The sequence below is a fragment of the Ochotona curzoniae genome, unplaced genomic scaffold (assembly GCF_017591425.1).
Source record: "Ochotona curzoniae isolate NIBS_2020 unplaced genomic scaffold, NIBS_Ocur_1.0 contig_1976, whole genome shotgun sequence".
In the NCBI taxonomy this organism is placed as follows: domain Eukaryota; kingdom Metazoa; phylum Chordata; class Mammalia; order Lagomorpha; family Ochotonidae; genus Ochotona; species Ochotona curzoniae.
In genome coordinates, this window is record NW_024465279.1 from 2371907 (window position 1) to 2388706 (window position 16800).

At 41.7% G+C, this 16800-nt stretch overlaps 1 long non-coding RNA gene across 1 annotated transcript; it reads right to left on the bottom strand.

Annotated features, from left to right (window-relative positions):
* Positions 1-13271: 13271 nt before the first annotated feature.
* On the bottom strand, positions 13272-15855 carry LOC121149870. Its single transcript, XR_005882864.1, has 3 exons — positions 15698-15855; positions 13814-13864; positions 13272-13444 (listed from the first exon to the last, which is right to left on the bottom strand). It is a non-coding gene; the product is annotated as an uncharacterized LOC121149870 (long non-coding RNA).
* Between the last annotated feature and the right edge of the window lie 945 nt (positions 15856-16800).

Genomic DNA, 16800 nt, shown 5'->3' on the forward strand with positions numbered 1-16800 from the left:
CTAATAAATGTGCAGATGAGGCTGGGGATCGGAGGAATCTGGCCCAAGAACATGGTCCCTTGTAGATAAGAGAGCCCGACAGTTCTTCCTATCCCCAGGACTGGGCATAGCCTCTCCTGCTTTGTGCAGCTTGGGCTCCCTGCATCTCCCACCTCTGTAGGAGCCTCCTCCACCCCTTCAGAGTTGCTGGTGTGCTGCTAGTCTGAGATTGTTCCCAGTTATACCTACTCAGACAAGATCCAAATCCAGTCTTCCTTTTACTTGTTGATTTAGAAAAGTATATGACTGTTGAGTGTCTTTCAAATTCCTGCTTCCTAAATGGTAGATTAATCAAGAAGTTTAAGAAACCACAGTCTTCAAGGCTACTTACCAGCACATATCTTTTTGAATATCATAGGCCTACTACTGCATTTTTTTGAGTTCCTCAATTTTTGTATTGTTCAGATCTGATTGAACTTGGATCTACCTGTGAAATATTATGATGTGTGGCTTAACTATCTTAACAACTGTGCTGAAATATCAAATGATAGTTTGAAATTGACCTTTATTGAAAATCATTTCTATAACCTATAAATCTGGATTCTCTGCCACCTCTAGAGAGTTGTATAATATTTACCAGAAGAGCACTCCCCCAAGGTCAAGTCAAAATCCTTCTGTTTTCATCTAAATGTCTTGTTGGAAGTACTTTTTCTTTCCAGACTTTAATCTGTCCCCAACTCTTGCTATATCAAAGTAATTTGGTTTCAGGAATGCTAGGGGACCCGGCGTGGTTTGGATAAGGATTGTCTGTATGCTACAGTAGGGGGAGGGACTGTGTAGTTCAGAACTGTGCTGTTACAGATATGGAAAAGCTGCTGAGAGACACCATGGCTGCACCAGCAAAATGGCAAGATCATCAAAGCCATAGTCTAACAACCTTGCAGTTGGAGCCTCTCAAATACTTCTTAACTGCAAGATCTATGGAGAGAAACAGCATGTAAGGCAGTCTCTGAGGCTAACTTCCACTTTGACAAACTAGAGCAAGTGAAATGGGTGAGTAGGACTTTCATATGGTAGTAAGCATTCTTTCTCTGAAATCTACAGAGGTTTTGTAGAAAGCAGTGAGAGGAAAGATTCCAAGATGTAATAAAAATGTCTTGCAGAAAAGCCATTTTGCTTTTAAATAGGAAAAGGAAGAGCGAAGATTTCATTCCAAAGGTGTGGCCAAAACTGATGTTTTGCTACCTGAGATAAAAGTTCTGTTATGCATAATTAGGATGTAGACATGGGCATGCAGATGTCTAAATTTTGCCTGTCACAGAGACATAAATTGCAAGTGAAGAAATTTACATGGACATACAAACAACAACAAGAATTATCTAACAGTGGGAGAGTAAGCACATTTTTATGAGTCAGTGTGGCCATTCCACAAAGAAATAGTTTGCATAAGTGGACGAGAGGGTTATCCAAAAGGGAGGAGGAGGAAGAGAGGAAAAATACCAGTGTAGCATTACTAGCCATGGTCTGTGATGTAAAGAGAGGAGCATTAACCATTTGTAGTCTCTTATGCTTTAGCATTCATGGAGCTATCTTGAATCCTCATTTTTACTTTTTTTTTTTTTTTTTGACATCTCCCAGATGAAGCAGGCACATCTTTGAAAAGGGGGTATCGTTGATTGACAGGTAAAGAGGATTCTAGCTCACTTAGATCTAGCTGCCGGCCCATCCATACCACTTTAATCCCAGATAATTAATAGCAATTCCCCCAACATATTTCAGTTTGCCAGTGCCTGGAATTTTAAAAGTACATTGTTGAAAACAGAGCATCTAACAGATTATCATCTAACAGATTATCATGCATGGGTCCCAATCAATGTCTCAGTGGCTAAATCCTCACCTTGAAAGTGCCAGGTATCTCGGCTGGTCCACTTCCCATTCAGCAACCTGCTTATATTCTGGGAAAGTAGTAGAGGACGGCCCAAAGCCCTGGAACTCTGTACACATGTGGCAGGCCTGGAAAAACTCCTGGTTCCTGACTTCAAATTGGTTCAGTTCTGGCCATTGCGGCCAGCACATGGAAGATCTTTCTCTCCGTGACTCCTCCTCTCTCTAAATCTGCCTTTGTGATAAAAATAAAATTGATCTTTAAGAGGAAAAAAAGATCATCCACATCAAATTATACATAAAAAATTTATTCTTGTTCATGACCTAATTGAAGAGGATTGGCGACTTCCAGCAGAAATTAGTCAACATCAGACACAGCTAAGTTGATTCAGCTTCAAATGAAGCAGTCTGTTTAATGAATGAAAACAAAATCTTGGCATCTAGAGCAGCTGCAGACAAGAGCAGCCTCCCCGACCCCAGACACCTCAGAAAACCCCAGGAAAATATCAGAGACTGAAAGTCCACAGATCTGAAAGGCCATGGGGAAGGGCAACAGAAAAACAGGAAGCAACAGAAATGAGGAAACTGCTGAATCTCGTGGGCACTGGTGCTTTTATTGTCTTTTCTTCTGCACTACACGACTCATGCAGTAGCATCAAATTCTCCAAGATTTTTAAAGTTTCTTTTTCATCACGTTAGGACACATTGGTCATTTTGTAGCATTTTGTTTAGCTTCACATTGGTGCACATTTTCTGTTTTGCATCCTGCTTCAGATTGTATTTTCTTATAACACAAGTGTAGTGTAGACTGACAGTTCCGGATGTTGAGACATAGCTCAGTATGCCTTTCTGCATCCAGACCAAAGATGAATTTCCAGTGAAACCTTTGAATATGTCCTGACAGTAGGAAGCTGGGGTCTCTGAAATTGCCCAGACCTGTAATATCAGGAAACACTTCAGCAGCAGAATAATGGACTGATGCCTGTTCATGAAGGACATTATGGTACTAGAAAGGAAATCATTAGTAAGAGGGAGGGGACTTGTAGAGGGAGATGGAAAACTTCAGAGCCTATGGAAATGTATCATAAAATAATAATAATAAAAGAAAAAAGAAAGAAAATGTGGTGGTAAAGAAAATACTGGCAGTGGAATAATTAGTACTAGCATTGTGCAATAGAAAGTTAAGCCACGTCCTGTAATGCCAGAATAGTTTTTGGGTTCCAGTACATATCCCGGCTGCTTCTAATCCAGTTTTCTGCTAATGTGTCTGAGAATGCAACAGATGATAACCCAACTCCTTGAGGTCTTTCACACATGATCGAAACCATGACAGAATTCCAAGCTCCTCGTTTCCACCTGGCCCAGCCCCAGCCATTGTGACTGTTTAGGGAATGAACCACTAAATAGAATATATTTCTCTCTGATCTGACTTTCCTTTCTATAAATCTGCCTTACAGATAATAAGAAAAGGCCTGGCACATTGGCCTGGTGGCTAGTCCTCTCCTTGTACTTGCCGGGATCTCATACGGGCACTGGTTCTAATCCTGGCAGTCCTGCTTCCCATCTAACTCCCTGCCTGTGGCCTGGGAAAACAGTCGAGGACAGTCCAAAGCCTTGGTATCCAGAATCCACGTGGGAGACCTGGAGGAAGTTCTTGGTTCCTATCTTCAGATTGGCTCAGTTCCGACCATTGCACTCACTTGGGGAGTGAATCATCAGATGGAAGATCTTCCTCTCTCTTCTCTTCTTGGTTTATCTGACTTTGCAATAAAACTAAAATAAATCTTAAAAAGATACAAATAAGAAATAAAATTAAGTAGCATATTTGTGAATCATTCTGTTAATAACATGTAAGGCCAGTAGAAAGCAACTATGCATACATACGGAAAACCATTTCATCTAGGAAAATATGAAACTATTTTTTAAATTGATGCGTTTATAGGTGTTCTTAAAACATGTATATTGTTAATAGTTTTATTACATAATTGACAAGACAGTCATGAGTTCAATAAATTAGTTAATAAGTGAGTCATTTTGGTAATCAAAGGAAAGTGATGTCAGGTTACTTATTGGGATCATATGCTGATAAAATTATCTTTATTTTTGAAGCAAAAAGCAAATAACTTCATACACTAATTTTTTCTGTGCTTCATTTCTGTTACTACAAATCATGTAATATATTTTTTCTCCAGCCTAACTTTGCTTATAATTAGGGGAACTTCACCAAACAATGATCTACAGCAATATATTTAGTTTTGCTGGGTTGCAAAGCCTTTTCCAAGCAAACCAGGAAAAATAGCCATAGGTGTCCTGAGGAATAAAAATCAAGCTGGTGGAATCACAATTCTAGACCTCAAAACATACCACAGAATAATAGTCATCAAAACAGTCTGGCACAAAAACAGAAAAGGCCAATGGATCAGAATAGAAACCACAAAAGCAAGCCCACACATCTACAGCCAACTAATCTTTGACAGGAAAATTGAAAATAATGCAGGAGAAAAGCCTAATCTATTCAACAAATGCTGTTGAGACAATTGGGTAGCAGTGAGCAGAGGCAAAAAGCAAAACACTCACTTGCCTCCATATGTAAAAATCAGCTCTACATGTATTGAGTACCTAAATCTACCCAGAGACCTTCAAACTACCAGAGGAGAACACGCAAAGCACACTGCAAGATGCAGGAAATGGGAAGGACTTCTTAGAAACGTCACCAAAAGCACCTCCAATCAAAGCCAAACTAAACAAATGGGACACCAACCTGAGACACTTCTGTACAGCAAAGGAAATGATCAACAAAGTGACGAGGCAATCGACTGAATGGGATAAAACTTTTGTGCACTACACAATTGATAGGGGACTAATATCCAGGAGTTGCAAAGAGCTTCAGAAACTCAAAAACAGCACAACAACAACAACAACAACAACAACAAAAACCTGTGAAGAACCAGGCAAGGGAAATGAACAGACATTTTTCAAAAGAACAAATCCAGATGGCTAACAGACATATGAATAAATGCTCAGGCTTGTGAGGTGTCAGGGAAATACAACTGAAAACCACATTGAGGTTCCACTTCACTCCAACGAGATTGGCCTACATTCAGAACTCTACTAACAACACCTGCTGCCGTGGATGTGGGGAGAAAGGTATCCTCTTTCCTTATTGGTGGGAGCATAGGGTAGTACAACCACTATGGAAGTCAGTATGAACAGTGCTAAGAAAACTGAAAATTGATTTGCTGTATGACCTAGCTGTCTCACTTTTGGGTATATATCCGAAGAAAATGAAGTCTGCATATTGGAAAAGGATCTGTAGCCCTACATGTACATACAGCGGCACAGACTGCACTGGCAAAGATATGGAAACAATCCAGACATCCTTCGAAAGAAAAGTTAAGTGGATAAAGAAATTCTGGTACTTCTACTCTACGTAATACTACTCAGCCATTAAAAAGAATGAAATTCTACCATTTGCAACCAAATGGTCCCACCTAGAGACCTTTATATTGAGTAGAATAAGTCAATACAAGATGGACAAATATCATATGTCCTGATAAACGGCAACCTTTATGTAAAATACAAGATCAATGGGCAAACATTGAGTATAAGCAATGCGTAAACATGCATGTACATAGAATCATCTGGAGAGACAGTGTGATACTCTCGAGATGTGAAGATACAAAGCACGGTATGTCTCTACTTCCAAATCAAAGATGGATTCCAGATGAAACTGTTCAATATATCTTGACAATAGGATGCTGGACTTTCTGCCATTACCCACACCTACAATGTCAGGATACATTTAAATGGTAGAATGATGAACTTATGACTCTTTATGAAGGACTATACTTTTGTAATAATATAGGGGAGATCAGTGGAGCGAGGGAATTTGGGGAGAGTGAAAAACCGCATGGCCTATAGAACTGTGTCACAATAACTAACTAACTAAATAAATAAATAAGTAAATACATAAATAAACAGAAAATCTGAAATTCATCTGTGGTTTCAGTGGGCATGTCCAGAATTCACCATTAGCTGAGACCAGGAAAAATGCTTAACGTCACATCTGATTTTAGAATCTCAGCAAAATATCTTTGATTGAAGCAATGATCCTAAAGCAGGTGTTATAGATATATATCTAACAATTTTGTGGTTGAAAATCTTTCATCCTTCTTTCCTAGACATCATTAAATAGTCAAGCCTAATTATTGTCATGACATTCCCCCTGTATATTCAAATTCTTTCTTACTGGTATACAACCTCTTTTGCTTTACTCCTTCCTATGAGTGATATTTATTACCATCTTCCCCCAAATAATTGCTGATATAATTCTACTGCCTTACTGGCACTATTTTTCCTCAGTCTCATTTTCTAAATGCACATTTTGTGCTTGCTAACTTGTAATCAACAATATTCAGCAGTTGGTTTTAGCATCTAACTGTAATCGAACCATAACAGGTGATGCAGATTTTTCAAGAGAGCCACAATGTGATGCATAATCCTAAAAAAAATTAAAAACCATTGGAGAACAGAGAAACAGATCACAATATATAAGACTTTAAACTGGATATTTGTCATACGAAATAAGATAAAAAAAAATCTTTACGAAAATTCAAGGAAACAAAATCACTCATTAGGGAAAAAGGCATGAACTTGAAATTCTACAGGTTCAACTCAAAACAGGTCCTGGTGGCACCCAGATCTAACAACCAGCAGACCCAGACCTCCATCATGCCATATCAGGGGCCATTTTATGTGCTGAGAAAAAAGTTGTGGTGCTGAAAGAACAACAGTGAGCTGAACAGGCGCTGAGCTGGGGAAGAACTCGCTTCACACTAAACATACTGCACTAATTTCACAGGGGAAAATAATACTGACTTGACATCCTATGGGCTCCACTTAAAATAGATCCAAGTATCCTTCAGACCCAACAGTCAACCAGTTTCAGCAAGACCAGCACTGCTGACAACCCAGTGATTTAGGACAGCTGGCATCTCCCTGATTGTGGGCCCTGCTCAAGCTGGGAGTGGGAGAAACACTATAAAGGCAACAGTGCAGCCACAGCGCAGGATCACAGGGCGTTGAGAGAGGTGAATCAGAACCTGGGGCTATGGCAATCATGGTGAAAGTTTAACATAAGACTGATGGGCTGAAATACACTGGAGGGATTAGCACAAATGGCTGAAAATGAAGAACTGGATATTGAACGCAGTCAGTACAACTGATCTGTAGAACACTGGACAACACACCTTAAAAGCTGACCCTGACCATGGCATGATAGCCTAGTGGTGGACGTCCTCACCTTGCATCAGCTGATATCATATGGGCACTGGTTCTAATTCCAGGTTCTCCATTTCCCATACAGCTCCTTATTTGTGGCCTGGAAAAGAAGTTGAGGATGGTCCAAAGCCGTGGGACCTTAAATCCTCATGGAAGACCTGTTGAAGCTCCTGGCTTTGGATCTGCTCAGCTCCAGCCATGGTGTCCACTTAGTGAATCAGCAGACAGAGATCTTTCTATCTGTCTCTCCTTTGTGTAAATCTGACTTTCCACAAAAAAAAAAAAATCTGCTGACCAGAATAAAAAATATGTAGAGAAAAGGAAGAGACACAGTCACACTTAGTATTACTGATACCTCCGCATAGGAGCAAAAGACTTTTTCAATCTCGGAGTTAAGTGAGGAAGACATCCAGGAAAAAGAATTTTAATGTTTTCTTATAAAGCTTCTTAACAACAATGAAAAGCACATTCAGGAGTTCAAAGAATTTAAGGAATATGTCACACTGAAAATAACAATGGATCAAATGAAAGCTGATATGTTAGAAATGAGGAATACAGTGGAGCAAACCAAATGAAAGCTGATATGTTAGAAATGAGGAATACAATGGAGCAAACTAAGTGGACGCCTCAGTAATACAACGAGTAAGTCAGAAGAAAGAATCTCAGAATTTGAAGATATTGCCTTCAACAATGGGGGGGAAATAAAAAAGCTACAAGTGCAACTGAGTATTCAAGCATTAAGGGACACTATTAAAAGACTGAATATAAGAATTATGGGAGTTTCAGAAGGTGCAGAAAGAGAAGGTGAAGCGCAGGTGCAATTTCCTAAGTGAAAGGAGCCAGACCCAAAAGGCTCCACACTGGGATGCTCAGAGGGCATTCTGGGAAAAGCCACCGCATGGGAACAGAAGACAGAGCAATGGTGACCAGGGCTAAGGAAATAGATGAGTTTGGCTTCTCCTGAGGGGACACAAGAGGGCACAAGGGGGAAGGAGCTGCTCCTTAAGCTGCTGGGACAGTGTTGCCAAGACTCCTCACAGGGGCAAAGGCCTGCACTTCAGCCTCCTGCAGACCAAACACACCTGTGTGAAACTCTCAAAAACACCCAAATGGACTGAAAATACAAAGGCATCAGCTGTACCCAGATGATACGTGTCATTATATCTGACCAGAAATTGTAGGAACCCCCAGCTGCCATGAGACCTCATTGCTCTCAGAACAAAACTTGGGTAAGGGTTTCAGAGCTGCTAGCAGACAAAACCAATCATGCCCAGCAGGAAACAGAGGAAAAGCAAGCCTCCCCTTCTTCTCTTTACTGGGTAGCAGGCCCTGTTCCATGAACTCCCGGTGTTCTCTGCTTTTGACAAGGTAGGTAGTTCACAGTGTTGCTCCAGGACGTCAGTCCCAGGCAGGCCAGCTGAGGGGTCTTCAGGTCACAGAAACCTCAGTTCTGTAAGGTCTGCAAGGGGTTGGTGCCCAGCACAAGGGTCTCCTTAGAAGCCAGCATCCCACTTAGACACCAGTTCATGTCTCAGCTGCTCCTTAAAGCTGACCACATGTCCTGAGATCGAGAAGTAATCGCTATTGGAAGCCTTCCCATCCCGGAGCCACCTTGCATCATCCTATCAGCCAAGCTCATTGGAAGCCTTCCCTCACTGCCCATTTTTGTGCTGCACCCACAATCTTCAAGTTCCCTTTCAATCTAGGTGATGTATCCCTAACAGCCTTGTTCACTTCCCATCTATCACCTCACACAGTTGAGTGCACTGCCAGATGACCTTTCCCCATTCTCATTCTGTCAGCCTCGCTCTTACACCCAAGTGATGACCGTGCTTCCCCTGTCCCCATCTGAATAACAATAGTAGTTGCCTACAATCCAGCAATGACTTGGTGTCAAGGTCTGGTATCCATATCACCTTCCCTGCTCCTCCCTGCTGGACAGGTCAGCTTCTTGGCTGACTGTGCAGAACCCTGCCCACTCTTGGTGTTCAGAAAAACCAATGCAATATGCTAAATGGTCCCATCATCCTACAAACAAGCTCTGATTTTTTTTTTTTTTACTAGCAAGGGAGGTAGGGTGGGGTCTTCTCAGAATTCTATAATATCAATTGTCCCAAAGAGGAGAGACTATGATGTCATCATGACCAAATATTAATTGTCCACTCCCAACACTAAAGAGGCACCCAGTGAGTGGAGGTGACCCTTTCTGCCCTTGACCAGTGGCCTTGAATCCCAGGAGTGGGGACAGAATGGGGACCCTGGCCTAATGAGATGAGTACTGGCTAGAGCTACTACTGAGGAGCAGGCTCTGCAGAAGGCTAAGGCATTGGTTTCATTTTCCTTTCCCTGGTGAGGACACGAACAAGCTGACCATCATCCAGAGGCTGTGCTAGTGTCAGAGGGGTATCTCCTGGCATCCACACAGGTATAGGGAAGCACCAGCCACTTGATACTCTGCCTTTTGGCAGGAGAGGCTTGTAAAAAGGTTCCAGATGACAAGGAGACTCTGGCCCCTGGTCCTGCTCCTTTCCACAGGACAATGAAGGAGTGTGCACACGCCTCTACATGCATGCATCAGTGGTTTCAGCAGTGCTTATGCTGGGGCTCAGACACCACATACTAAGTCCTCAGGGATACTGCTCAGGCCCAGTCCAACTCATCTGCTATCCTCATAGGCCTCTTTCCCACTCACACTGTGATTTTAGGACATGTGTATCCTTAGAGTGAGCCGATGCTATGTCATATGCAGCTCTTAAAATCCATGAAAGAGCCTTGGGGACCTCTGGAGTGGTGGAAGCAGAATGAAGGAGAGGTCACTGCTTGGTATGAATGAAAAGGGCGTGGAGTGGTCAACAGGCCACTAGTCAAGACACATAGCCAGGGCCTCTTGTCTAAGGTGCTCTGGGAAAGAAAGTCCTTTGTAAGGATCATGGCAGGTGATCAGCCTCCATCCTTCTTGGAGGGACAATGAGTGCATATAGGAGGACTCCAGGAATGGATCCTTAGGGACCTGACAACAAGAAACAAACATTTTAGTGCACTGGGCTTCCCTGCCAGGGTATTGGTGATGAGGCAATGGCCAGGTTTTGCAAGGCCACCACTGATGTCACAAGTCCCAGGGCCACAGCTGGCAGTGCAAGCACTCACCCCTGGTTGGATTCCATCCAGAGGTGCATGTTGGTCCTTCACTGTCTCGGGGTGGCCCTGTTAACTCTGTGAACAGGAGCCATTCTAGAATCTGCAGGCTTTGCAAAAATATTGGTATGGCACAGATACTCCATGGAAAACCACTTCCTGTAAATGCAGCTCCATGGAACAGAGCCAGAGGTGCAGATGCAGCAGGGAGAGGAAGCCATATTTCTCTGGAAGCTTCTGCAGTTTCAGCTTCCTCCACACCTCCCTAGCCCTAGTCTTGGACTGCCTGGAGCCTTCTGACTCAAGCACCTGTACCTGAGCCTAAATGGAGACCAGATCCTTCTTTGCTGTTCCAGGACCTGGAAGGTGCTGGGAAAGTGTTGCCAGTCCAGGCCAAGCTCCATACTCCTTGTCACAGATGGGCCCATCCTGGCCCTACATCGCCACCTTTCCATGCTGATGACCGCCACCTGGACTCACCTTCCACACAAAAGTGGTGGGCACAGTTTGAGGATGGGAGAGATACAGCTGTCGCCTGCAGGGTCTCACTGACTACCAGCACCAGCATCACATATATACCAGTTCAAGTTCTGGCTGCTCCACTTCTAATCCTGTTCGCTGCTAATGTACTTGGGAAAGCAGCAGCACATGCCCCAAGTACCACTTGGGTCCTTGCACCTATGTGGGAGACGTGGGAGAAGTTCCAGGCATCCACCTCTGGACCAATCCCGCACTGGCCATTATGGCCATTTGGGTATTAATTAAATCGGCAGCTATTTCTTTCTCTCCTTCTCTCTTTGTGACTCTGTATTTTAAATTTAAAATAAGCAAATATTAAAAAAACATATATATATATATGTATAAACCTGGAAGTGTTATTAAGGATTCCCACCTGGTCCTTGAGTTCACCCTCTCCTAATTCTTAGTGCTTTCTACTGAAGTCCACACTGCCTGCCTTCTGCACTCTCATTTCTAGAAAACAAACAAACTAAAAAAAACTGACTTGAGGAAGATTCAGTGAACAATGAGATTCCATTCTCTGCCATGGTTCATGCCTTGTTCCCTCCTTGCCCTATCAGTGGCTGTACCATTCCTGCTTCCAATGAGCAGAAAAGACTGGATTCCAAGTCCTGAGAGCCCTGTCTCCTTGGGGCTCCACCCTCATCCCTTATTCTCTTCCTTGGTCTTTAGCAGGCACGAAAGGAATCCATGTGCAAAGCAGAGGAATTCATTCTCGTCACCAGCCCCCAGACAGCCTGCAATGCCTGTTGCCTCACCAAAGACTGGGAGAGACATTGGGTTCAGATTCTAGGCAGTACCACACTGCACTCCCAAGCTCTGTGCATATTTGTTCCTCAGGAAGGTATTTAAGCTGGGATGTGGTCTGGTAAAGGAGTGCTTGAGAAGAGGATGTTCAGCAGATTAGGGGTGGGAGCAAGCAAGAGGGGATGAGAAGAGAGTGTCATGCTGAGTCATCCCCACTTCGGGGGATGTTTGACAACTTTAAAAGTTGTGAAAGTCAAACTCTGTTCACGCCCAAACTTGCATCTCTCAAATGACATTTTTATACCTAAGAAACTGACAGAAATGATTTGAATAAGCCAGGTCAATGAACACAGCAGCCCCCTATGTTAGTGATAAGGAACATGACGGAAAAGTTGTGGTAGAATCATCCCCAAATGGGTCTTTTCCAAACATCTTCACTGAGATATCATTCAGTTGCCTCACATTTCACCCATGCCAGGAAGACAGTTGAGGCTGCATTTAGTGTGGACACTAGTTAGGACTGCTGTAGCCTCTCCTGCAGCTTTGGTTAAAGTCTTGAACTGGTCCCAATTCCATCTTGGCGATAATATTCAAGAGGCTCAGCTGCTTCTTGTGATGCCAGCATTGTATATCAGACAGCCAATTTGAATACCAGCTGCCCTATTTACTGTGTCCACTTCCTGCTGATGAGCCATGTAGGAAGGCAGCAGAAATGATGGATCTCTGCCATTCTTGTGGGACAACTCAGTGGAGTTTGGACCCTGGTCTTACAGCATTGAAGAAGTGAAACAGCAGTTGTCTCTGCTGCTCCAAAAAATTATAAAACTTTAAGTGAAAGTTTAAAATTAATAACTCAAATGGTGTTTAGTATACTGACGGATATGTGCACCAATCACCATGCTTCTCTCTCTGATACCCTGCTCCATTTCCATGTGCAGCTTTAAATAACTACCGTACTAATTTCATCACTAGAGATCAACAAATCTGCCCATTTCACACAAATAAATGATGTGTGATCTGCTACTGAGCTAACAATTTCAAGGTTTATCCAAGGTGTAGCCAGGCCTGATTGCCTCTTACACTCAAGTTACTAATCAAATGGATATACCACGTTTTCTTCATTCATTCATAGTGGATGGACATTTGGAAATGGCCTGTTGGACCTTATTGTCCCTCCTCTCAACCAGAAATTTCTCACCTTTGTGATAGCAACTCTGCAGGTGGTCCTGGTCAAACTCCAGGTACAATGCTGTGCACCTACCTCAGTGAGAGAGGAGTTGGGGAGGGAGGATTATAGCAAGAAATCCTACCCAGGCAAGCCCAGCTTTGGTGGAGACTGAAGTGTGGGTTGCCCAAAGGACACACAAGAACCTCAGCCCTCAGTTTACATTGGACAGAGGATGCACCTCCTGGAGATAGGACATGTCCTTGAGCAAGAGCACACTTAAATTAACCCTTGCAAGATGGAATTGATGGCAAGGACTATCTGGGAGCACTGAAGATGCCCTTCATCAGTACTGCTTTCACTGCCCATTCCAAAGCCTGTTTTAGATGGATGGAGGACATGTGAGTTATTACAGGTGCAGGAGAAGTTAGCATGGCCATGGGCATCTGAGAGTGGACAGCAGCTGACAATGGGGTTTTTCTTGTTGCAGCTTTAACAGCTTCCAGGGCAAAGCTGCGTATTTCGCACTGAAAGATTATGACAGAAGAAACAACAGATTCTGTTTTGCTCACTTCCAGTCACAGGGTTTATTTGTGTTGGTGAAATCGAAAGCGTAAAGCCACAACAAAGGAGACACAGACAGGACTTTTCATGCTTGAGTTGGGGAAGTTAGCCATGAGTCTCTATGCCATATCCTTTCTTCAGTCTGTGGCTTTTGATGTCCTTGCTCAGTTACTGGGAAGCAAACACAGAAATGGAATGATGTTCACTCTTCAATGTTTATAGAAATTTTCTTATTCAACCACATGTTTAATTAATACCCCCCCCAAGGCAACCCTTGCAGACATACACTATGTTAAAGTCAATACTTGACTTATTATCAAACAGGTTATTGGTAAATTCAAGGGGAGAGGAGCTAACATTCAATGTGATCAACAAAACAAAAGCAAGATATAGTGCTTATCTTAGTCTTTGTTTCAGGTCATGAAATTAACAAACACTGAGATGAAGAATAATGGGAATAATTTTCCTAAGCTGGTGTATGGTTGAAAACCAGAAAGGTCTTCATGAGTTACATGGAGTAACATAATGCTTTTGACGTACCTTTGACTCTGAGACCCAGTGATGGTAACAATGCTGTCGTCTGCCAATGATCTGTATAAAGACAGCATTATGTTCTGGGTTAGGAAACATTAATGTTTAACAAATTCGACAAAAATTAAAAAAAAATCATCCTAACCAATCAATGAAAAAAAATATATCTCAATATTTCTACTTTCAGATATTTCTATTATTAAAATATTGATATTGATACTTTCAGTATTTCTATTTTCAGATAGATCTAAGCCTTTAAAAAATTAACTAAAATCAATATTTGCTAGCAATCAACTTTCTTGCTTGCCTAGAAAATGGGATGGAACATAGTATGTCCGACATGTTTTCCAAATTGAAGAGCTAATTTACATGCACACATTCAAATTTTTATATCACCACATGTTTAATAATAGTTCAATAAATTATCTTACCAAGATAGTTATCTGTATCAGAATAATTATCCATACCAGAATTCATTCTCACTGCTTAACACCCGTAATCAGGCAGGTGAATCTCTCAGCTACAAGTAGTTACATTTTGTGGTATTGTGTAACCCTCAGATTTGCTTTGGAACACTTCTGTATATCAGGTTTAATGCTGGAAAGGAGGATCACAAATGCCTGATCCTCACTACAGCTTCCTGTTCACATGTGAGAACTCTGGCGGCTTGAATTCCTTACTCATGAATCTATCCAGTGCCTGCAGAGTGGTGGCCACACCCAAAGCACAGACATCTTATCTAAGCACTGGGTCGTGTCCAGGCCACTCTACTTTTGATTCAGCTCTCTGCTAATGCACTTGGGGCAGCGGGGGAGGTGATGCATATGCCTGTGCCAAGGGACTTGTGTGGGAATCCAGGTGGACTTCTTGGCTCTTGAGTGGAATCTGGCCCAGTGAGGCTCTTCCGGCCACGTGGGCAGTGAACTAAGTAGATGGATGCTCCCTGTGTGTCTCTGTGTGTGTAATCCTGCCTCTCTCTCTCTGTGATCTACTTTTTAAATACATAAATCAATCGTTTAAAAGAATTCTATGCAGAGCTCTGGTTCTGTGTGCATGTGTGGGAAACCCTTACAGAGAAATATACTGTCTTTGGAGAATATGTGTTTGTAGACATAGGCTGTGGGTGGATATCCATATTTGGATTGAAAATTAAAATAGAAGTCGCTGGCATAAATGTGTTCAGCCAAATCAAGTCAGAGTGGTCATTTCACAAACACAATAATAGATGTTTTTTTTTTTCAATCCTAAATACTGGTTCGTCATTTGACATTTTGTGACAAATGATCCATTATTTTGGTATTTTGTCAAAAGTATGACTTTTGTAACAACAGTTCTTATTCTGAAACAAGAGTATGACTTGATCCATTCCAGTTATCTGTCAATCAAGGTCCAAACTCATTTGGTTACATAGATACCTTTATTCATAATCCAGAATATCAACCTTAGTTAACTATATGTAGCTAGCTTTAAAAATGTTTAGCTAATAAATATTACTCATATTTTGATAAACTGCGGTGTTGGTGGAAATTAGAATCATGAGTTTGTATCTTAATCCACATTCCTGGGAAACTGAAAGCCTTGCCCTGACTGTGTCTGTTCATCCCCTCAGCACAAGCCAATGTCACTGTAGTAACAGTGGTGTTGCCTAGAAATCCAACAGATCCTGGTGGAACCATTTGAGCCACAATGAATTCTCCTGGAGACTCCCTTAAGATTCCTGAGTCTTCGCAGCTTTTGCTGGGAACACCAAAGGTAGCCACATGCCTGCAATCTGAGACTTTCTTACTCAGAAAGTCTAAAAAGTAATCCATAAATCTTAGAGTCCCTGCTTGTAATATCTTGAATCATTTCCATTCTTCCGAGGACACATCCTGAAGCAAAATGTTTCCTTACCCTTCGGTTGAAGTTTCTGATCTGTTCTCAAACACATTTCTTTTTTTCCATCTTAAAACAATAATGCCAGTTATAGTGAGAAGAGGTAAAAAGATGTACAAACTGATCAAAAAGCCATTTTTTTGACGAGCTCTGTGTTGTGGTATAGTCCAGCGTTCATTTCTGCCTGAAAATATATAAGGATCCATAAACATCTGCAAATCATGTTCAGTTTACAATAATAATTTTAATCACAAGATTTGGGATCCAGCTATTATTTCTGCAAAACAGGTAAATATCAGTTCAAGTTTTTCCCACAGTCTGTGACAGTAGTCCAGATTGTATTTCATATTTGTGTCGGCAATTCAAAACAAGCTCTGCTCTGAGCATTGTGGCCATTTGGGAGGTGAAACAGTGGATGGGAGAGTCTGTGTCTCTCTTTCCCTTTGTAAATTTCCATTTCAAGTGAAAATAAGCGGATCTTTAAAAAATTTTAGATTTAAATGCATTAACATAAATGGACTTTTCCGTACCTTGATGGCACTAGGAGCAGACCTCATAGATTCTGAGGCAGGCATAAGAATTGTGTAGACACTCACCTCCTGCGAACCAGAATCCATCGTCTATACTTCCTCCTGGTGAGGTAGGAGATGGATCACAAAAAGGAGGACTGAATCCTGGATCACACTGACAGTTAAGATTTGCATTGCAAACCTAAAACACAAGGAAAAAACATGCATGTATGTGTGTGTGAGTGAGTCTGTGTATGACTTAAAAAAAATAAAGGCTTGATAGGCAATGTCAATGACCAAAGTAGTATAACTTAATATAACATTGTAACAAATACTGAAAGTTTTCAAATCAAAGTGTAATATGATGAATGTGAATGCAGTTTCTTCTCAGATATCCTGAAAGTATTTTCTTAGCTGTCGTATTTACAAATAAAAGTAGACAGCATTCTTCAAATAATTGAAAAATTTTAGAGGTAATGAAACTAGGAGAAACCAAGATTGTGAATTAAAATTTCTAATAAATTGTGCCAAATTAAAAACATGGGCAATGCTCTTTCGCTTAGCAACCATGATGCTGATTGGCATGCATGCCTTCTATGCCAGAGTGGTCAA